The 23517-nt window shown below is 36.1% G+C and overlaps 1 protein-coding gene and 1 long non-coding RNA gene across 4 annotated transcripts in view; one reads left to right on the forward strand and one right to left on the reverse strand.

The window, feature by feature from the left end:
• Window positions 1–23517, reverse strand: part of LOC123308917 (connectin) — a 373496-nt gene that overhangs the window by 25217 nt on the left and 324762 nt on the right. The window lies entirely within an intron of this gene.
• LOC123308920 lies at window positions 1855–2522 on the forward strand. Its single transcript, XR_006537196.1, has 3 exons — window positions 1855–1878; window positions 1937–2154; window positions 2239–2522. It is a non-coding gene; the product is annotated as an uncharacterized LOC123308920 (long non-coding RNA).

A 23517-nucleotide genomic window follows, 5' to 3' on the forward strand; every position in this document is an offset into this window, starting at 1 on the left:
CTTCACGAATAATAGTCAAAATTTCAACAGATGGTAACATCAATATATTCCTGAAACATTTCAGAATCAATTTGAGTCATCCCTTTTTATTTAGGCTTGTATTCAGTAACATTTGTTGAAACACATGTGGGGCATGATGATGACCTTGGAACAAAAAGACTTTCAAAATTGCAACAGAACCTTCTGGTCGAAAAGTTGTGTGCTGGAATACCAAAAGAGAGAATAATGAAAGATGCTAGGGATACAGTGCAAAATGGAGAATTGGAAAGATTCAATATTATAACAAGAGCAGATTTAGCATATTTGGTGAGAAAATATAATATAAACAAAATAAGGCATGATGATGATATGGTAGCAACAGCTCTGAAAGTTAATGAATGGAATCAGCAAGGAAAAAATTTTGCATTTTTATTCAAAAAAATTGGTAAGTTGTTTCGCATGTATATAGCTATTCTTGTATGTAATATGTAATTTGAATTATTGCTTAGAATTTTGCATGGTGTAGGAAATAGTCTTGAATAATTGTAGGTGAACCTTACCCTGGATTGAGGGATGAGGATTTTGCATTAGGTTTTATGAATGGCATAATGGAGAAAAAAATTAGAGATTTCAAAAATATTATATGTGTAGACGGAACTCATGGGACAAATAGAAATAATTGGGACCTAACAATAGTATTGGTGAAGGATGAAAATAACATGGGTTTTCCTGTAGCTTTCCTTTTATCTAATAGATTGGATCAGACGATCCAAGAACATTTTTTTTCAGCTCTCAAGTTGAGATTAGGTGGAATAGTAGATTGTAATTTTTTTATGAGTGATGACGACCCAAAGTACTATAATGCATGGGTCAAAGTAATGTCTTCCGAGCAGAAACCAAGAAGACTGCTATGCACATGGCACATAATAAAAAATTGGAATCTACAAGGAAAATCGAAAATTAGGAATCCTGAAATAAAAAAACAAATGAAACAGGCGATGAGGAAGATTTTGAAAGAGACTGATTCTAAAAAATTTACTGAATTGAAAGATCATTACTTCAATTTCTTAGAAAGGGAAGGAGAAAATGAATTTCTGAAATACTTGCAAAAGTAAAAAAGCCAACGTAATGTATGAATTAGAAAGTAATTTTTTATTTTCAGTTATTATTTCCAAACTGAAGAAAGGGTGATGATGTGGGCCCACTGTCATCGATTGAATGCTGGCATAAACACAAATATGGCTATAGAAAGTTTGAACAAAGTTCTAAAATATAATAAAATGAGAGGTCAACGTAATCTGAGGTGTTCTGAAATAAATGAATGAATTTATAGGAAAAATTAACACAAATCTGCATTCCAGGGTTGAGAAACTATTGGATTTATTAGATGAACTGGTAGAAGAGAAAATGTGGAAAAAAATAATAAATGAAGAGAGACCCAATGCAAACAACTACCAGCACAAGATCACAGTGGAAGCACATAAAAAAGCTGAACAAATGAATATCAGTAGGATAGAAACACATGAATTTGGATATTTTAAGGTCCCTTCTAGTTCAGTGACGAATAAATTTTATGTGGTAAGTTACAAAGATATCTGTGATTATGACTGCCGAGCAGGATTTTGTGATTCATGTAAGGTATGCATACACAGATATGTATGTGAATGTTCGGAAAATGCAGTGAAAAGTGTACTGTGTAAACACATACATGCTGTATCTCTGCTTGAGCGGAGGAGCGAGTCTGTTTTAGGTAGCCGACATTCTGAGGATGACAGAAATAATTTAATTATGGATGAGCCTTCAGGAAGTAAGCTGAGGTACCAAGATGAATTGAATCATTTCATGCAGGAGAAACATAATGATCAAACATCGATCAATACTGACGAAGAAACAAGAAAGGTCTTGATCTAAAAATTTGTTGACTTTTTATCAGTGCATATAGCAATTATATTTTCAGATTGCTGGAGAGCAATTTATTGGATTTATCAACAAACTGAGTGGTAATGATTTGAACAAATTTTTATCAGAAGTATGGACATTGAAGAGAAGAATGGAGAAAGATACTGAGCAGATAAGTAAGAAGAGGAAAGTTGAAAAACAATCTTACTTCCCGAATAAGAAATAATTTCTTCTAAGAACTTACTGTAGAGCTCTCAAGATGACTAATTCAACTATGTATGTATGCTTATTCTGCTATTTCTATGGGCTTAGTACTAGCAAAAAATTTCATTATTCATAAAGATCAATATACTTTACCAGACAGTCCAGACACACACACAGCATGTCCTCACTAACACCCGGGTATAGGCAAAATTGAAGGTGCTATCTGTGATTACTTAACTAACTAACTGAATTAACCAACCATTGAGACTGTGTATTAATGAATGTGAAAAGTGATGGAGAAGATTTATAACTTTATGTATCTTAAGCTATGTTAGATTGTCTATGTTAATGTTTAGAATGTATTGGTGAAAAATGATAATTGTATGTATTTTAAGAGGTGATGGTGAAGAATAATATTTGCATGCAGCTTATGCTTTGAATGTGTATTGATATTTACGTTGACGAATTGTAAAATTTTTATGGAGTGGATGAGTGTGACATTTGTATAATTGTAATTATTCTTGACTTAAAATTTTAATCAATGTTTTTCTAGCAGTATGTTTTTATAGAACACTACATTTTGATTACATTTATACAAATATTGCATTTTGGTTCAGGTGTAGGGGTGTTGGGAGCCTGATAGTTAAAATAAAATCAGTTATGTCCATAATATGCTATGAAAATTTGTACCTTGTAGTGCATGTTCTCAATCTAATAATTAGACGATGCTGGGCTTTATAACAATTAATTTTTGAATTAAACCTTATTATTTATATCTTAAAATTTTACTCTATATAATTTTAATTATATTAAATTAAAGAACTTTGAAATATTGTTGTCTTTGACTTTATAATTCCAGCTCCTTCGAACATAACCAGAACATTTTTCCTCCTGCACTCGTGAAATATATAAAATTATGAGGAACTTTTTATTTTGAATTCACAAATATATTCATGAATTAAAGCAGAATTATATTAAGATTTTCCCTAACATTAGTTGTTTAACCACAATAAGTGTTTCACTATCACAATAGCATCTTAAGTTGGGTGAAGGTAAACTGTTGTGATAACAAAACAGGTTTCGTAGTTGAACTACTCATGTTAGTGAAAAATCATATAATCCTGTTTATAGTTTATGGATTTTCATCAGCTATGGGCCACATGAATTGAACATATTTTCATATTACTACTTAATGAAGACGATGAAATATCAAGAAATGAGGGGATTAATTCGAATTTGACTCATTGTTGCCCTATTACATCCAAAATTTATGGTATTCTCTCAAATTAGATGAGAAAATAGTAAATATAACCTACTGACGTTTTCTCTATTCAAGATCAAAATATATGTTTTTTTTCTAATAATCTTAACGAAGAGTTTTTTATCTTCAACTGAAAATGACATTATGAACATCAACATATTTTAGAATGGAAATTCCGAATAAGTATAATTTTTTTGACGCATGTACCTATCCAATGTTGTGTTAATACGTATCCAAAGTTGAACATTTTGAAATCGAATTGGCGCCAAATAGGCCACGCCCTTTTCTTGTGATTGGTCTGCACGCAGTGTAAGTTAATGTATGCTCTAATAGTGTAAATACACTATTTTGACACATTCTGTATATTCGAAAACAATGTAAGAATGGACCAATGATTCTCTGTCGAAAACTTTACCGTTTCACCTCAATTGACCGTCAACCATTAAGAAATCATGGCTTAGATGACTAAGAGTATTTTTATATTCAACTACCTTTCCGTTTTTATTGCAGCACCGCACCGATTGTTGAAAGCAATTCTCCCCGAATGAATCCAGATAAGATTCAGACGGAAAACCAACTTCCTGAAATCTCCCATTAAGCTGCGAGATAGTAAAATTGTAATAAATATTTTTGGACATCCCGTTCCTGATAATAAAGATTCTTCAAATATTTCATTTTATGGCGATAAAAAACACACCCTATAACTTTCAGCTCGGAACAATTGCATATAGTCTTTGGATTTGCGAGTTGGTATGGTTTAACAAACAATCATGTCATTCATTCATGAAGTTTACTTCATTCAGTTCTTTGAAAAAAGTTGACTGGCCATGAAAATTTGACAGATTCCACTCTGTATAGATCGAAAAGGTGAGGTTGTGACGCTTGTAAAAAAATTTTTGGGTTTTAAATCATCCCTATGTTGTCCGTTCTACATAAAGGTATTAGGGTTATTTATTTATTTATTTATTTTTCTATCAAATAGGATGCCAACAGGTATTCAACCAGAACGACATCCACAAAAAATACAACCAAAAAACAACATCCTAGATCTACCCAAGGACATTTAAGATAGTTACCAAGAAATAAAATGTTATGGATATGTTACGGCTAAAGATAGGTGTGAGCATAAACTTAAGATTAGCCGGCTAAACTTAGGTTTATATTCGAGGATCGGCTAAAGTTCGATAAAATATTCATCTGCGTCAGGGCATTTCATCTTTAGCCGGCTAATGTGCACATTACCCAAAACGGAACGGCTAAAAATGTATTCGATGGACATGCGGAGAGGTGATGTCTCAAGAATGGTCGGATGGGAGAGGACGAACGCACACGGCCACTTTTTTGTTTAAATTTTTAGAATTGAAATATGCAAAAGAGCATCGAATGTATTGGGGTTGTATTACATAAGGCCCATGGGTTTTCAATTCAACATTTAACGAGTTATTTTTATCTGTTTAGGAGATTAATGCTCTTCAAACCGAGCCTAGTTTGTGAAAAACCATAATATGAACCCACAAGAAAATGAGATATTGGACATAGAAAATTTTTTTCGTTAACAAAAGTATATTTTCCCTACCATTCAATAATTGGGTTTATGGAAAAATTACAAAATAGGAACTATAGTTTCTAACGTTGCAATTTCTTTCCAACCAATTCTTTCGCAAAAAAAAAAACAAAAAAAACTGTGAACATGAACATAGTTGAAAACACTTTCTCTAGCTGATTTTGTTAAAAATTTCTTCCCGAGTCATTGAATATACGGGTTCCAAAATATGGCCTGTTGCCACCCTTGATGAATCATCCCGGGGGATACAAGTGCATTAATCGTAAAGCTTATCAGCCAAATCAAAGATTATACAGTTAACTCTATAATCTTTGAGCCAAATAGTCCGGTTAATTACAAACAAGATTGGGTACTTCTACTTATATTTTTCTAGAAAATCTTTGGTATTTTGATAAAGAAGTTCGCTGCATCATTCTTGTCTTCATTATCTCCTTCTGCTCATTCAATTCCCCTCAAATTATTAATATGAATAATAACAAGATGAAAAATAATAATTAATTCTACAGTTTTCCCTCACACTCAAAATAGCATGTCTCGAATTTTGTCATCAAGCGTTTAGATTTTTAGATTCGTCAATGAGAATTCATTGAGACACAGTTGAAACAAATATATGTTCATTCTCCAATTTCTCAACTGCTTAACAGAATGCTTTTCTGCTATTAAAATATGTGAAATTCATACAAAAAATGCATTGCATTAATACTTTGATTATACTCGTATTACTATTTCTTTACATTCTTTTAATTGCCGAAAATTTACGCCCCTCGAGCCTTCTACATTTTTAGCCGATGGGATGTGGTTACACTTAAGTTTAGCCGGCTAAAGATAGAAGAAACTAACATTAGCAAATACCCGAAGCTAAACCTAAGTTTAGCCGGCTAATCTTAAGTTTATGTTCACACCTATCTTTAGCCGTAACAGATACACAAATGAAAATTACGAGTTGTTTTTTCATAATTGTTCTGTGAAAGGCAACTTCAAAAACAGTGTTACCTCTCAATGACTGAGCTGGAACATACACATTTACATACATATAGTCCATTCAAGAATGATTGTCATCTCGGGTGGCTATATGGAAAATAGAATTTAAGTTGGTAATAGCTCATAAGTTGAGATTTTGTTTTGCGGAATTCAGGTAGGTATTGGGAATAAACAGTGATCTATAGTCCTATTATGTGTGAATCTATGCACTGATCGACGATAATTTGAATTAGCTACTGCTATTTATGTTCTTAATTTAATCGTACAAATTGGAAACATAAGTGTTTCAATTTTGAATGCTGATTAATATGCTCTGAATTCAAATATTTCTCGTTTTCAAATACTTGTCTAAGTTATATTTGCATATTCCTGTTCTGTGAGCGAAACTACAGAAATTATGGAAGATATTTTATGATCAGATATTGAGCTGCGTCTGGATTTTCAAGACCAACTGGGATGTCAATCATTCTTGAATAGACTATAGGATAGCAGAGTCGGTGAATCAACATAGTCGTTCAACAGCTTAATATCACTATTAAATGGAGAGCCGACGGTGCTAAATCGAGATTTACTTGAGCGTCGTGGAGACCTAGTGGATTTTGAAGATTAGATGATAAAATGAAAAAAAGGTTCTATGACGTATGCACTTTTTGTGCAATCTGAAGGATGTAAAAAAAATTATCAGGTGTACAGGGTGGGTAAAATTCGTTGTCTATTGAGGGAATCCCGAGAATCATAGCAGCTAGAAGAAAATAGATGACACATTCTGTATCGTAGGAGGCTGAGGTTTTAACCATTCTTTGTTTCTCCGAAAAAAAGCTCGGAAACGTGTCATCCGTTTTTTTCTAGCTGCTAGGGTTTTCGAGATCCTCTCAGTAGACAACGAATTTTGTCCACCCTGTACATAGTCGGTCGTGTCAGATTAAGATACTGTATATGCCCTACGTGTCTCTGATAATAAATTCACTTTTTTATGTCACAGAGCACGAGCATCGCTCTTTTAAAATTCCACTTTTTTGAGAATAACGCGATTCTATAAATGGCTTTTATTTGGTGTGAATATATCCAACATTTCCCTTACTGTTTTCAGGAGTGTACGTGTGTGTACTTGAGTGTACTTGTGTAGAAATTACTATTTATTTTTAATCAATAAAGTATCTATTGTTCGTTTTGAAGAAAATAACTTTTTGATTTTGCTCACGATTGTTTAATTATGTTATTTATTTTCTGTTATTTTTTGTTTTGCTGACAATTAATCATATCCATATCAAATAATATATTTCGTGTACCCGAATTAAATTCTCCAATGTTTATACATCAACTTTATTCTATTCATATCTTAAGAAAAAGCTGAATCTAAACAGCATTCCCAAATTTTTAGGTAAAAGTTTGGAACGTCAGCTGGTGAGTAATAGTATCATGGAATTATTTTCGAAATGATTATTATTAGGTAAAGTTGTTGTCAAATGTCGCTGGAATACAATGAATGAACAATATACGTGCTTCTGTAACCTTTTTGAGTTATCATAATAAGATTCAAACCACACATTGCACAAGAGAATCTTTCACTCATGTTTGCATCCCGTTTTCAATGGGATGTGAATATTCTTTCAAATATTCAGTGTCGAAATCAATCGAATAAAAAAAAACATGAAATTGTACTTTGTATCAACTCTCGCATAATGGCAAGATGAAAGTATTTACACCCCTTCCAAAGATAGAAGAAAATTGGCGAAACATTCAAGAATTGACCATAGTGAAGTACGCTATATCATATGCCCATCAAACAAATTGAATTGGGAGACGTACCAGTGCTCTCGATATTTCTTGTTTAAGTATGATATTCGTATATCATTCTATATATTTTCTGCTCCGAAATCGAATATTTCCATATCGGATGTAGCTCTGGAAACTTTTGCTGTTCAAGTTTCCACGTTCGATATATTTCACGTCAATTCGAATTCCCATGAATGAGAAAAAGCAATGCCTCATGATCGACTGCTCCAAGGGAAGCAATAAATTCTCTTGCAGTCGATGGTGAAATGTAAGAATGCGTGAAAAATGTAGGGACGGGATAACAAATCAAGAAACGTGATTCGGATGTAGGCATGAATAGTTTTAAAGGAAAAAAGTACCTTTGCCAAACGACCGACGACCTTTCAATATACCGACAAATTTTTGAAATATCTCAATGAGCTTCTAAGTACCATAAAGTCTAGGACTTTCTGTTGACTTTGTACCATCTCTCGTGTTGCTTTTTTCCAACAAACATTTCGATGTTTTTTCTTAAAAACAAGTATTGGATATGAATTGCTGGAATTGCTCTCCTAGAATGATTGAGCACCCCTGAGTAATGTATTTGTGTTTTTTTTTTTGTTACCTTGATTCACACGAGTTAGTTGGAATCAAGAATTATAGATTTGGGTTAGGTAAATTATTGTTGTAACCTGAAAATGGAAGAACAACTTCCGAAACTTCATCTTTTTTTTTGGTGTAGCAGGGGCAAATCTGCAAGACAGACGAACACACCCTCTCCTGAGGGGGAACAAATGTGGAATTCTCACCCTCTTGAGCACGAGACCCACTAAAAACCCTTAACTGCTTCTTCATAGGTTCCGGACATTTTGCCTATTAACCAGTTGACTCTTATGGTTTCTGGACTCTCACACGATCATAGTCGTGTTGATAGTTGTATGCTGCCTATATCTTTTATAGGTTAAGCTCTTCTTTGGTTACTTTTTAAATCCTTAACTGATCTCTCGATCTTCGATGTTAGGTTCTTGACCTTCTAGCTTCTTCTGTTGGATCGTAGTCGACTAATCTTCGTAGTTCCTCATTTGGATGTTGTTTGGCTTTGTCGAATATCCTTTCTGCCTTTCTCTTCATAAATTCTGGTTCCCATTCCAAGTCCTTGTAGATTTGTTTGTTCCTTATAAAACAGGGTACATCCATCGCCAGTCTAAGGAGTTTATTCTCAGTGGCCTGTATACTCTTGATGTGGGTCTTGGCTGCGAAGCCCCATGCCGCCGATCCATATGTGAGTTGTGGTTGCGAGATAGTTTTAATCATCGTCAACTTGATGTTCTTATTTATATGACTTCTTCTGCCTATGAGTTGATAAAGTCTACTCATTGCGGCTTTTTTTTTTATCATCTGCACATTTGATGTGGTTTTTCCATGTTAGTCCTCTGTCAAGCTTAACTCCTAGGTATGTTGCTTCATTTTCCCATTCAACCTCTTCTCCATCAACTTCAAGGTTTTCTTCCATCCTCAATCTTCCCTTTTGCAGTAATATTGCTTGAGTCTTTCTTCTATTGATTTGGATTTTCCATTTGATGCACCTTTAGAGTAATTTATCTATGGCTTCCTGCAGTCGATGTCTGAACGCTATTCCTGTGTTATCTGCGTACAAGGTGAGCATATTTCTAGCATTCTTCGGGATATCATGAACGTATATTACGTAAACCAGAGGTCCAAGTACCGATCCTTGAGGCACTCCCGCTTTCAATTGTCTGGTTTGAGAGGTTGCGCCATCTATCTTCACATAAAAGTTTCTATTCCTCAGATAGTTTCTTATAATCTTGCACAGCTTGGTCGAATATCCTGCTTTTTTCATCTTGTAGATTAGGCCTTCGTGCCATACTCTATCAAAAGCTCTCTCGATATCTATCAGAACTGATCCTGTGGCCTGTTTGGTCTGCATTCCTTCGGTGACGTATTCTATGAGTCTTAGCAATTGGAGTTCAGTCGAATGTTTTCGTTGAAATTCAAATTGTTCGGGTGGAATTATCTTCAACATTTCTGTTTCCTCATTCAGCCTTTTAGCGATAACCCTCTCGACGATTTTTCCTAGTGCTGATAGTAGACTGATTGGTCTATAATTTTGAGGAAATTTCCGTTCCTTTCCAGGCTTGTTGAAAACTATAATTTCTGCAGTTTTACATCTCTTTGGGAAACTTCATCGTCTGGTGAACAAAATATGATATAACTTTGTTCCTTCGACCTCCTCAAACTTTATTTATATATTTCCATTGGAGTCTGCTCTATTAGAAACTGAAATCCGTTGTACAAAAGAATTATTTTTCTTTTTCACGCATCAGGAAAAGATTTTTCAGAAAAATCTTCGTTTTCGTCGTATCGTTTTGAACATAACACTATTGATTGATTAGACCCTACTCAATCAGAAATTCGGTTCTTCTTCGAGTGAATTACTTTTCTTTTTATGGCCTTTTGAGAGTCGGGAAAATTATAGGCTACAGCAGCTGAAATAAATTTCCTACAAATTTGAGTTCAGATTTAGAATCAAGTACCCAACCTAACCTAACTTAACCCTATAATCTTTGGGTTAACTGAAACATAGACACAACAATTGTGGATCATTGAGTAGATGTATCTTAATAAAAACTTGCAAATAATATATAATAGTTGCATAATGAAAATGTCATTTGAAAATTGTTTTGAATCCTTTTTCAAGTTCCGTGAAACCGAGCATTGCTTAGTCTTGATATCACAATTTGTGTCCGTACATTAGAAATATGGACGACATATTTTTCTCATTGAAATTTAAAAATGCTGACAGACCTGAAGTCATGAAAAATTTAAGGATTTTAGCTCACTGAATCAGCATTCAATTACAAAGCACCCTGTACATTAATGCGTATGGATGAAATTATTCAATCCGTATGTATGAAGCAATTCAATTGATTGATTAATTTCACAATGAAGGATGGGAACGTAATATGGAAATATTTTTCCAAATAATGAAGATTTACTCTTCTACTATTATCAAGAGAACTGAAAATATATATAATATTTCAGCAAATTCAGGTAGAGTGTTCCTACTAACATCGATTACATTTCCCGGAATCTGAGGTGAGTGGGTTTGGAGTGGCTTCTATAACTCACTTGCAAACCTATCTGTTAAGTAAGCGAATGGAAATACTTTGTACATTTTGCTGCATTTATCTTATCATCCAACGGCTTCAAACTTTTCATTGGGTGGTTAGTTAATTACCGAACTACAAGATCCTAACAAGAATGATGGGTTTGTTCAATCTACGACATCAACTCCTTTAAGTAACTAACCATATTCTATTACAGAACGTACCAGGAAACCACGGCAGTTTCGAGTTTGTATTGAAGTTTGTAGCAACTAAATTTCGCATGAGCTGTACAGATTGTTCGACCTGAGATTGAATAAGAGGAAATATTTTACTGATTTATGGTCTCCCTGTTGGAATGGATGACCCCTACATAGAATTGACTCTTGAGTTTTGAGTCATCACTCAAATTAATCAAGTTATGTCTCTGTCTCATGCATTCTTCTCACATTATGTGTATTCAAATGAATGAAAAGTGAAAATACCAAAAGAGGCTGTGGAATATGTAAAATGTTTATGGCCAACGGAGTGCTTGAATATGAATAGATTTAATTATATTATATCACAACCAGTACACACTATTTAACAAAATTCAGATTTAATACAACAAACAAAAACAGGAGAGAAGAAAGGAAAAGAAGGAGTTATTTTTTAACATTGAACGAAAATGTCTTTTGATGAGCAGTTTCGAAATCGAAACATTACCATTAAAAATGTCAACGATTTCCTGAAATTCATTGCAGGCGTGGAGCATTCGGAATTAAAGTTGATATTTCGATTAATTGGTTCTCCTCAAAGGAACAAAGAAAGTCTTGAAAGCTCTGAGGTTAACTGCTGGTACATTTAAGCCAGAAACCTGCAGCAAACTTGGCACCTGAAACTCACAACTCATAATTTTTTTCATTATTAGGAAATCGTTTAATCTACGCTTGTTTTGAAGGGATAAAACATTGAAATGTTTTCGAGCCAGGCAATAAAACTCGTCATTCTCATGAGCACTAAAATTACATTTCAAACTTAAAAATCTGAGCTTTTATTTTAGAAACGTTCGATTCTGCTGATATGAATATTGTAGTGAGAACTCAAAATGACTGAGGCAAAATTGACCCTACTGAACACATAGGCGTAGTAAACACTGAGGATTGACATAGGTATATTATAACCAGCTCTATAGAGAGCATTTTGAAGCCATCTGAATTTTTTTACGATATTCTGAAGGTATCAATCCAAATTACGAGGATGTATTGATATCTACTAGCCTAGACTAGTTCCATGTTAAAAAAAAAATATTGCCTCACCATAGCAACGAGAAATAACTCATTAAAAATGTCAGTGTGAAGTTTGAGCTCAAAAAAGTAAACCAAAGTAACACAATAAATTGAAAGAAAAAAGATGTCCACCGAAATTGTGAAAATCGAAAAATTGGAGTATCAAGCCATCATCAAGTACCTGTATTTAAAAGGGTTAAGAGGTAAGCAAATTTACGAAGATATGCTTAACAACCTTGGTGATCAATGTCCTTCACATGCGACCGTGAAAAATTAGACTGCAAGCTTCAAAAGAGGTAAATTTTCCATTGAAGATGATGACCGATAGGGAAGGCCAGTTTTCTGATTTTATCAGACCGTCGAATTGGGCTAAAACGGATAACTGAATATTTCATACGAACGCGTTCATCCTATAGTTCACGTAAATTTGGACATGAGAAAAATTACTGCAAAATGGATCCCCAAATGTTTGAATGTTGACCAAAAGCGTAGAAGCATGGCGTTCGATCTGTGCCCGATTTGAAAACGATGTGGATTTCTTAAACCGAATTGTTTCTATGGATGAGACTTGGGTACATTTCTACGATCCAGAAGCAAAGCAACAATCGATGGAATGGCGTCACTCTGGTTCTCCAAGATCTTAGAAGTTTCGTGTCAAAAAATCTGCTGGAAAAGTTCTTGCTTCGGTTTTTTGGGATTGCCATGGAATAATCACGATTGATTTTTTGTATAAGGGTGGACAAATATCCGGAGAATTCTATTCGACATTACTGACCACTCTACGGAAAAAAATTAAAGAGAAAAGTCTAGAGACGTTGCAAGTTCGCTGTAATAAAAGTATCCAATTAAGAGGAGAATATGTTGAGTAATGAAATATTTTGACATTTAAATTTTGCATAGTTCTATGGAAGGCTGAGAATTTTTCAATATATATTCGTAATTTAAACACAGAAGCTAGTTTTAGAGTACCGGTAGGAAAGCTACTGCAAAAAATACTACTGTGATTGAAACTACAAAAATTAGCGAAGATCTTCGTTTCATCAAGCTAGGTCTAGACCTTTTTAAAGCCTACTGGAATGCCAATCATTCTAGAATGGACTAAATATTTCTGTTGTACGGAAAATTTTCGTTATTAGTTACTTAACGTTTTTTTTTTATATTTTTCTGTTCTTTAAATTTTCAATACTTTACTGTTTTTGAGACAATTGGCGGACTATTGAATTCTGATATGGCTATGTACATAATTCATATTTCTATTCACGAAAACATTATTTTCCTCATGAAATCTTAAAAGTAGGGGAGAGAACAACGAAGAGCACATCGTTTTGAAGATATTTCGAGTATTTTGTTCGAAAAGTTTACTTCACTCTGTTCATTATCCATCAATAATGAATTGTCTTAAATATATAATGTGTGTTTTCTGATGGGTTACAGTTCTTTTATTCCAAAAATCTTCTTTCCAACAGATTTTGAGTGATGTGCTTGGTGCTCGCAAATACGAATTACTTTCACAAAGCGCTCAGTAATCGCGAGCATTTTCTAAAAAATGTGAACTACAACTTTATTATTTCTTAGTCGATTTCCTCATTTCCTGAGGAGATATAAGTAACCGACAACCACAAAAACTTTCCAGAGGGCACATTTATGGCGTCAAAAGTTTAGCTTTTTTATCCAGAAGTGAAAAACCTAGGACTCCCACTCTCTCACCAACAAGCAATTTTTAGGAATTAAATGCCAATTGAATCCCATATTGACTGGATTAAATAAATTAAAAAATCACGGAACTGATAAGCCAACTGTCAAACCGTCTGTGAATGGACGAGAGAGATAAATCATTCGTTATTGATTTCCGTCAGTGCCTCATCCTGGGCATCTTCCACCAGGAACTGGCTGTACCTATCCTATACAGTTTAATATTCCGAAGTTGGCGTCCCCTCAAATTGAATTTGATAAAATTAGTTAATTCCACTTGGGATGAAATATAACCTTAGGCGCCCTTCCATGAACCAAATTACAAAATTCGTGTTTATCAGGTGCGACACCACTGTACTAATCCAATTTGTTCAACTGCAACCAATTTATCCCCGAAATAACTTCTTCAGCTCTCTGTCATCAGTTTGTTCGATTTCGATTGCGGACGTCTGGTCCGAGCGTAGAAACTTTTGTTATACTGACTATGAAATTCTAACCATCCAGAACTATTAATTTTCCGATTTCGGCTTAGACGCAACCGTCCAGTATTAATTCTCGTAATGTTGTGTCCCTGCGGAATAAATGGTTGCAGAAGCTTTCTCATTTAATAGCTTAGGAACAAAAACAGTGTAACCAGAGATCATTCTATTCGAATAGGTACTCGAAATTCGAACCTCATTGGTACACAAATTATCCATTTTCATGAGGGAAATATGTATTGGTTCAGCATTTCTAATGCGAAATACACAACTACATAATTGATGGGGATCACAAAATTTTCATCAATTTACACTGCGCAAAAAAATCAACGCACATTATGGAAATCTCAAATTCATTCTACAACTGAAGGTGTTCTCAATGATAATTATTTTTATCAGAATTATGCATGCATATGTTATCCACTTTCAACGGTTTTCTTCAATACAGTTTTTCCCAGCAGGAATAAAAAAGATGATATTATCAGATTTTGAATGTATTGGCTCCATTCTAAAATCAGTTGTTCTCGATCAATTCTAGTGATCAATAGTTTTTCTTTCGTTTGATTTTTTACACTCGATCGCTATGCAACGCGAAACACGCAATTTGACACAAGAGGAATGTGCCCAAGCGGTAGTTTTGCGAGAAGAAGGGTGGACATACACAAGAATTGCAGAAAGGTTTGGATTTTCCCATACAAGTGTGTCCAGAATTTTGCAGCGATTCAGGGAGACAGGTATGAATGTCCGAAGACCAGGACAGGGTAGACCACGGGTAACAACTGCCATTCAAGAACGTTACTTGAGAGTTTCTTCGTTGAGACAACGGTTTGCAACCGCTCGCCTCCTTCAAATTCAGCTTGAGCAAACTCATGAGGTGCAAATTAGCACTCAGACAATAAGTAATCGCCTCAGAGAATATGATTTAAGGCCTCGTGTCACGGCAAGAGGCCCAGCTCTTACCCCAGCCCATCGAAGGGCGCGTTTGGATTTTGCGAGAGAGCATATCCAGGGAAGAGGCCGATTTGGAAAGACTTCTCTTCACAGATGAGTCTAGATTCTGCCTCTACCATTGTGATCGACGTTCCCTTGTATACAGACGTCCACATGAAAGATATGCTCAGTGCAATTTCCTGAATACTACTGGTTTCGGGGGAGGATCGATTATGGTATGGGGTGGAATATCTTTGGCTGCTCGCACAGACCTAGTGGTCGTTGATAATGGAGCTATGAATGCTGATAAGTATATAAGGAACATTCTTGAAGAGCATGTAGTGCCATTTGCCCCATACATTGGTGAAAATTTCATTTTTATGGACGATAATGCCAGACCCCATCGTGCGCGCATCGTTCAGAAGTACCTTGAAGAGGTTGGAGTCCCTCGAATGGAATGGCCAGCAAGAAGTCCATATCCCAATCCGATTGAGCAGGTTTGGGACAACCTCAATAGAAGGCTGAGAAGTTCAGAAAATCATCCAGCTACTCTTAATGACTTAGGAATCCAACTCGGAGAAATCTGGGAAGGATTAGATCAGAACATTTAAAGATCACTCCTTATGAGTATGAATCGTCGTTGCCGAGCTGTAATTAACGCAAGGGGTGGAAATACCAAGTATTAAATCACCTATCAGCATTTCAGTATTTTGAAAATTGTTCATTTCTCTTCTTTCACATAAGATTCGGTGAAATCCTGAATTTTTCTTCCATTTAATGTGTCTTGTTTGGTTCAAAACCTTCCCGAGAGAACATGAAAAATAAGATATAAAGTCAATGTAGAGTTAACTTCCATTAAAATTGAGATTTTCAGAATGTGCGTTAATTTTTTTGCGCAGTGTATTTCAGGAATATTGGCTTCGAGATGTTGATTTTGACCAGATACTAGAGAGTATATTTAAATGATATTGCTGCAAAATGGATTCCCAAATGTAAGATCGATTTTAAAACTATGTAGACTTCTTAAACCGAATTGTTACTATGGATGAGACTTGGGTACATTTCTACGATCCAGAAACAAAGCAACATACGATTGAATGGCGACACTCTGGTCCTCCAAGACCTAAGAAGTTTGGTGTTCAAAAATCTGCTGGAAAAGTTCTTGCTTCAGTTTATTTTGGAGTCATCATGATTGATTTTTTGAATTTTTGGAAAACTGTTCGAGTAATAAGGCCGAAATATTTGTACACATAAGGGACAATGAAAAAAAAATGAAATAACTATCTAATTGCGTTACCTCACAGTATTGATTTTTTGCAATGAACATGCGATTTCCAGCAAAATATCGCGCCAAGTCAAACTGCTCTATTTTCCCAATTAGTTCAAACACATAACTAATGGCATGTTTATGTAGAATAATGAAATTATTTAATCATTTTGATGTCCAACCATGTGCAATCGGATTTGTCGATATTTCACAGATATACTTTGATTTGAAGATTAGAATCAATATAGAAAGTTATGAAATTTTCATGGAATAATTTAATGATTTCCAATCGGTAATTCGATATAGCTAATTCGTAATGACAGGTTGAAATGAATTTACATGGCCGTAGTGTCATCCAGTGCTGTAATTTCCAGAAAATAACCAATTATAGTTTTGATTAATGGACACTAGGATTACAATATCTGGGATTTTCATTATGGGATTCAGTTGCTGAATTGATTTTCTGACTCTTGATACTCATTTGATTTATGACTATTATTGTGATACTGAGTGGGAGGACTATTAGGTACTAGTCACGACAATTCGAATATTGAAAGGAAAGAAGCTTCAATTATGTATTCAACTGGAACAGAATAAGCACAGATTTTCATCAGAGTATTCGCGAAAAACATTGAAAAAATTATGATAATTATCAATTAATCAACACGAGGAATAACGAATAATTGTAGAAAAATATTGCATGGGACACAAAACAATATCGAGAACAAAAATAACTGAAATTAAAAAATATTTTCAATGTACTCTTCTTTCTCTACTCTACTCTACTCTGCCCAACAAAAATCTTATCTCATTCTTTCATTGCTGCATCCCGTTACCGGGAAAAAATCTACAAAAAGACAAAAAAAGAAAAAAAACGGTGCGAACAGACTTATAATTTCTCAGGGCTAATTGCGACTGTGTGCCCTCCTGTGACTGAAGAGACCCAACCGTGACCTACAGATCCTTCCACACTCCGGGCATGGACAGTCACCAACCAGATCTGGCCGCCACTGTAACCTTCTCGAGTTTCCATTATAACTGTGTACCAAAGACCTCCACTGCGACCTGTCTAACGCTAGTTGTTCCCAGTTAGGATTGGCATTAACTGATTTTAGGGATTGATGTAGTATATGCTTGAACCGCTTATACTGGTTTCCGGGCTCCCTCTGCATGTAAATTAGCCATACAGAGATATTTTGGGAACTCTTGTGTCTTGCATCTTCAGAATGTGGCCGCTCCATACTTGAGTCTCAATTGTTGTACAACTCTCGCGTTGCAAGACTTCTGCATTCGAAACTTTGTAGAACCATCTGATGTGCATTATTTGTCTTAGATGACCTTGTTGCGTTTGTTCAAGCTTTTTAATATGTCGCCTGTAGGACGTCAAGCTTTCGCTTCCGTAAGGAAGCGTTGGGAGGACCACTGCTTTGTAAACAGCTGTGTTGATCTTCAGACTGAGGTCGTGATTTTGAAACACTCTGTCCTTTAGCTTCCGGTATGCCCATGATGCCGATTTGATACGGTTGTGTATCTCCGTGTCCAGGTTAGTAGTATTTATGAAGCTTGCCAAGTATTTGAACTGCTCGACCTGTTCAAGAGTTTCATTCCCCAGGCTGATATCTGTTTGAAGGCTTTCTGGCGGACTTACTAGAATTTTGGTTTTGTCAATATTGAGTATAAGGCTTAAAGCTTCGTATTTATGTTTATAGGTGTCCAATATTGAAGTCGTCTGCATATTGAAGTTCCGTGATAAACTTTGTACGGGTTTTTGCTCTGAGGCGCTTCAGGTTTAATAAGCCTCCATCAAATTTGAATCTTATTCCAACACCTCTTAAAGGCATACTCATGTCAGCAATTATCGAGAGAGCTATATATACAATACTGAACCGTAAAGGCGCTAACTCGCAGCCTTGTTTTATTCCAGATTCGGTTAGGAAATGGTCGGTTGTATTATATATTATGCTGTATTCTAGTAGTGTTTTTGGTATGGAGGCTCTTGCACACTGCTAAGAATTTTTTGGGAACTCCAAGGCGTCCCATGATTCTCCTTCATTGTTGTATACGGGCCTTCTCTTTCAGTTGTCCCAGTGTAAAAATTAGGTCCACCGTATCTCAGTTTGGTCGGAATCGCACTGGGATTCAGGTAATAGCTTTTCTAAGAGTGGAATTAGATGATTAGCCATAATCTTCGAGAGAATTTTACCGGTCACACTAAGCAACGATTTACCCCTGTAATTGTTGCAATTTGACGTATCGCCCTTGTTCTCATATAGGTTGATAACTAAATCGTCTCTGTCGTCTTGTAGCACATCTCCTCACTCTAATAAAGTCGGCTCTACCCTATTGTAATCTACTTTACCGTTCTCCACTCTACCTAACATAACTCTACTTTACTCTATGCTACTAGGCTGGGGTTCACCATGGACAAACGGAAGGACAGACAGTTCGTCGTGTTGAGATAATGTGAAAAAAAAAAAACAGAAAACTTAGATATTCTTATATAATATGAGGTGGCGTAAGGAAACAGTAAGTACGAAAGCCTACACACAACACAACTGGTTCTCCGAACTCATACAAGCTCACACAGATTCTGAGCGGTACTTCGGTACCTACACCTACGGAGAATCAGGATAATATTATATCATCGGCCCTCCATAAAACTTGCTTAACAGATCGCTGGGGGACAGAACAATAAACTACCCTTATAAAAATAATTAATGCAACCTAATTACTCGTAATCCCATTAGCCACTACTACGTGAAAGGATAAGAGATGATGAGTTTTGAATAGTTCATTCCGAAACGAACATTAGCAAAATAAATAATGGCTCCGAAGTATCGAAGGCAGCAAGCAAATCCCCATGATCTTTTATGAGCAGGAGGCCGAACTGGCCAAGTAAGAATTATCGTGAAAACTTAATTGGTTCCAAAAAGCTTCCGGCTTTATTCGGCTGTGTTAAGTAAGCCCTGAAATATTTGCATTAAAATTTTCATGGACTGAAAGAGAAGAAAATGAGTTAATGAACATTTTAACAGGTTCTCTGCGACTTGTTCCATTTGGAAGGCGGAAAAAATTGTGCCCATCATTCACCTAATACAATTCGAATAGCGTTCCAGGAAATTTAATATTCTAAACTTTTTGAAGAGGACCAACTCAATCGTGAAGATTAATTTAGTGCTTCACTTCAATAAGACCAGAATTTGGTGGGCCAGGCAGAAATTCATTTTGGTCTTAATATTATCATTATACATTTATTCCAACACCGTGTTCGGTCGGTGATAAGATTTTGATCAATTAAACATTGAAATTTAAAGTTCTGAGTGAATTATTGCCCTAATACATTAAATATATAGAGTTATCTAGAATCAGACGCAGAACTCCTGACAGTTCAGAGTCTAATGTGACATACAAAATCTATTGTATGGATTGCAACAAATGCTACATAGGGAAACCCAAACAAATCTCAAATATAGGATTTAACAGCATAACTACCATCACTAGATACACCTCAGAATAAAAAACCGCCCTTGCTGCATAGACGGTGCATATTTATTCCAGTAACACAGTAAATTTGAGAACTGAGCCCCACATACTCAAAGCTCAATTTATCACATCGTGGACAAATTTAAACAGATTCGCCCTTAATTGATTTCCACGACCACATCTATTTTCCATGATATTTAATCACCATACGACGCTCGATATAATATGAAAGATAATTACAGGTACGAATTTATGATTTTTTTAAATGTAATCAATGGGCAAATGCCTATTTGATGGTTCAAAACTGTTGACGACGCAGGTATGTTTACTTTCTGGGGTGTAAGGGGAAAGGATGCGTTTTATAGCCTCTCCTCTCAAATGCTAACCTCACCTACTCGCGGTGCACCCTGTTCTTACGAACGAGGCTCTGGCGACTGAACGTGAGCGGTATAACTGTGTTTTCCACAATTACCTAGCCTGAACATCGGCTTGGGCAGTAAATGGCTCTCTGCGCTGCATAAGTTACGTCTTAGACCTTGTCGTCTCAGGATACCTGTGCCACAAGATAATAAATATAGTGGCAACCGCAACCGCAACCAAAATTGCGGCATTCGACTCGGTGAATCGGAGAGCGCTCTGGAAAATCATGGCCCGCCTTGGAGTACCCGAAAAATTCTTAGCAGTGTGTAAAAGCCTTCATACCAACAACACCGCTAGAATACAGCTTAATGGTTCTACAACCGACCATTTCTCAACCAACTCTGGAATAAAACAAGGCTGCGTGTTAGCGCCTTTACTGTTCAATGTTTTCGCCATAGCTGTATCCATAATTGCTGACATGAGTATGCCTGTTAGAGGTGTTGGGAAAAAGTTCAGATTTAATGGAGGCCTGTTTAACCTGAAGCGCCTCAGAGCAAAAACCCGTACCTACCAAGTTTATCACGGAAGCTTTAGGCCTTAGACTCAATATCGACAAAACCAAAATCCTGGTAAGTCCGCCAGAAAGCCTTCAAACAGATATCAGCCTGGAGAATGAAACTCTAGAACAGGTCGTGCAGTCCAAATACTTGGGAAGCTTCATAAATACTAGGGCTAACCTAGACACGGAAATACAAAACCGTATCAATTCGGCATAACAGGTATTCTGGAAGCTGAAGGACAGAGTGTTTCAAAATCACGACCTCAATCTGAAGACCAACACAGCTGTTTACAAAGCAGTGGTCCTCCCAACGCTTCTTTTCGGAAGCGAAAGCTGGACGCCCTACAGGCGACATATTAAACAGCTTGAACAAACGCAACAACGTCATCTAAGACAGATAATGCACATCAGATGGTTCCACAAAGTTTCGAATGCAAAAGTCTTGCAACGCACGAGTTGTACAACAATTGACACTCAAGTAACGAGGACTCGACTCAGATGGAGCGGCCACATTCTGAGGATGCAAGATACAAGACTCCCCAAAATAGCTCTAAATGGCGCATTCACTGAGGGAGCCCGGAAACTAGGAGGCCAGTATATGCGGTTTAAGGATACACTACATCAATCCCTAAAATCAGTTAATGCCAATCATAACTAGGAACAACTAGCGTTAGACAGGTGACAGTGGAGGTACACAGTTATAATGGAGACTCGAGAAGGATACAGCGGCGGCCAGATCTGGTTGGTGACTATCCATGCCCGGAATGTGGTAGGATCTGTAGGTCACGGTTGGGTCTCTACAATCACAGGGCGGCACACAGTCGCAATTAACCCTAAGAAATTATAAGTCTGTTCGCACTTTTTTTTCCCTTGTTTGGTCTTTTTGTAGATTCATTCCAGGTAACGGGATACAGCAAAGAATGATGAATGTTTACTTCTGAACATTCTTATGTCCAGTTTCATAATCGAATTTAACGTCACTTTAAGCTTAAAGCATCCTTTACTGTCATTTTTGTTAGGGTTAAAGGAAGCTTTAAAGTTGAAGCGGCTTTAGGTTTGATTATGAAACCGGCCGTTAGTGGTTAACGCCATATGAGAAGTTATTAGGTTTTTGTATATGTGCTGCAAGAAGTCAAAGTTATTTGGTTATATAATTTCACTTTGTATTTTAGCTTTCAGTGTAGCATTTCATGGCATTGTTTTAATTGAATCTGCATATTCACCCATTGTTTAGTTTTCGATTTGTATGTATATGCTCTATTTTCAGCCTTGAAAGAACGGAAATAAAGATCGAAACCTTTGTATCTGATACCGGATTTTCATTTCCCCAGTCCTTTAATGCGCACCATGCATAGGTACTATCAATTCAACCAAAGATAATCATCAGGCTGAAGATATACTTACTTTTTTCTCAAGGCAAGCGGACAGCCCAAATTCATTAGGTATATAATGAATTTGAAATATTAATGGAATCAACAATTCCGAAGGAATTGTCGTTCCAATAACGTGAGTTAGTCATGAACTATCATAGGAAATCCCAGAGAAGTCGAAAAATTCAAGTGCAACTGTAGACCGGTTTCGGGATCATTTTCCCTCGTCAGTACAGTATAGCACTGAATCTCTCGATCGGAGGATGGTGGTCTTATGCGATCTTGGGACGCCGCTTTGAGATATCTCATCACGATACGCCACCTGTCACGCAAAGACTGAACCAAACCTCACTTTCTCTGCAGATTCCTACAACAGCTCATGGCTCCCAAGTTCAACTACTTCCCGCAGTCATCGAATGTGCAAACATTCATCAAGGACCACGGGCGAATTGAGGGGGTTGGCTCACTATGACCATACTCTGGTCCGGAGAATTCAATGAATATAATGAATTTGGGCTGGCCACTTGCCTTAAGGAAAAAGTAAGAAATATTATATCTTGGTGATTACGGATCAGCAGACCGTGAGTTATTCAATGTAGGAAAAGAGCAATGACGGGATGATTTATGAGTAGGTCTTTTAGAATATGGAGGAGGTGAAATCATTCATGCACCTCGTGAATATTCGAACCCAAAAATTTATATTCGATATCAGAAATATTTCTCTATGTGTCACGTTCGTGGATTTTCCATCGGTATCTTTCATAATTGGCATCTCTTGAAACCTCGGTTGATAGGATGAATAATTTATTTTCCCGAAAAGCGTGTTGCGGAGCCGAGGAGTCTCGAAATGTGTCAGATTCGGTGAGATCTGAAAAGTTTGATGAGTAATTCATCCCTGCTCCATGCTGAGCAGTATCGATTGCACTAGGGTAAACGTATTAATCTACGTGCCGAAGGAAAAGAAGGGAAAATGAGTTATGAGTCCACTTTTTTGATGAATCTGGCTCTCAATCATCGATAGAAACGAAACATTCAATCTCCGGATAAAACACTCTCACATTGTTGCTAAATGTATATAAAAATTTTTTTTTATAATTCACGAAAACAAATTCTATTGACTTCGATAAATATACACTACACAGGATACAGGACAACTTAAGTTGTCTATTAAATAAACGAAGGTTGTTTCTTCCTAGTTTCGCTCACACATGTAAAAAAATTCCAAGACTTTCTACAAAAAATTACATACAATGCTTCCAAATACAATTTGTTTAACGAAGTCTCTCCTCACCTCAACTCCTTTTCACTCTGAAGCCACTTATGTTGTATCTGTAAATGGTA

Source organism: Coccinella septempunctata, chromosome 3, assembly GCF_907165205.1.
Source record: "Coccinella septempunctata chromosome 3, icCocSept1.1, whole genome shotgun sequence".
NCBI classification, from domain to species: Eukaryota; Metazoa; Arthropoda; class Insecta; order Coleoptera; family Coccinellidae; genus Coccinella; species Coccinella septempunctata.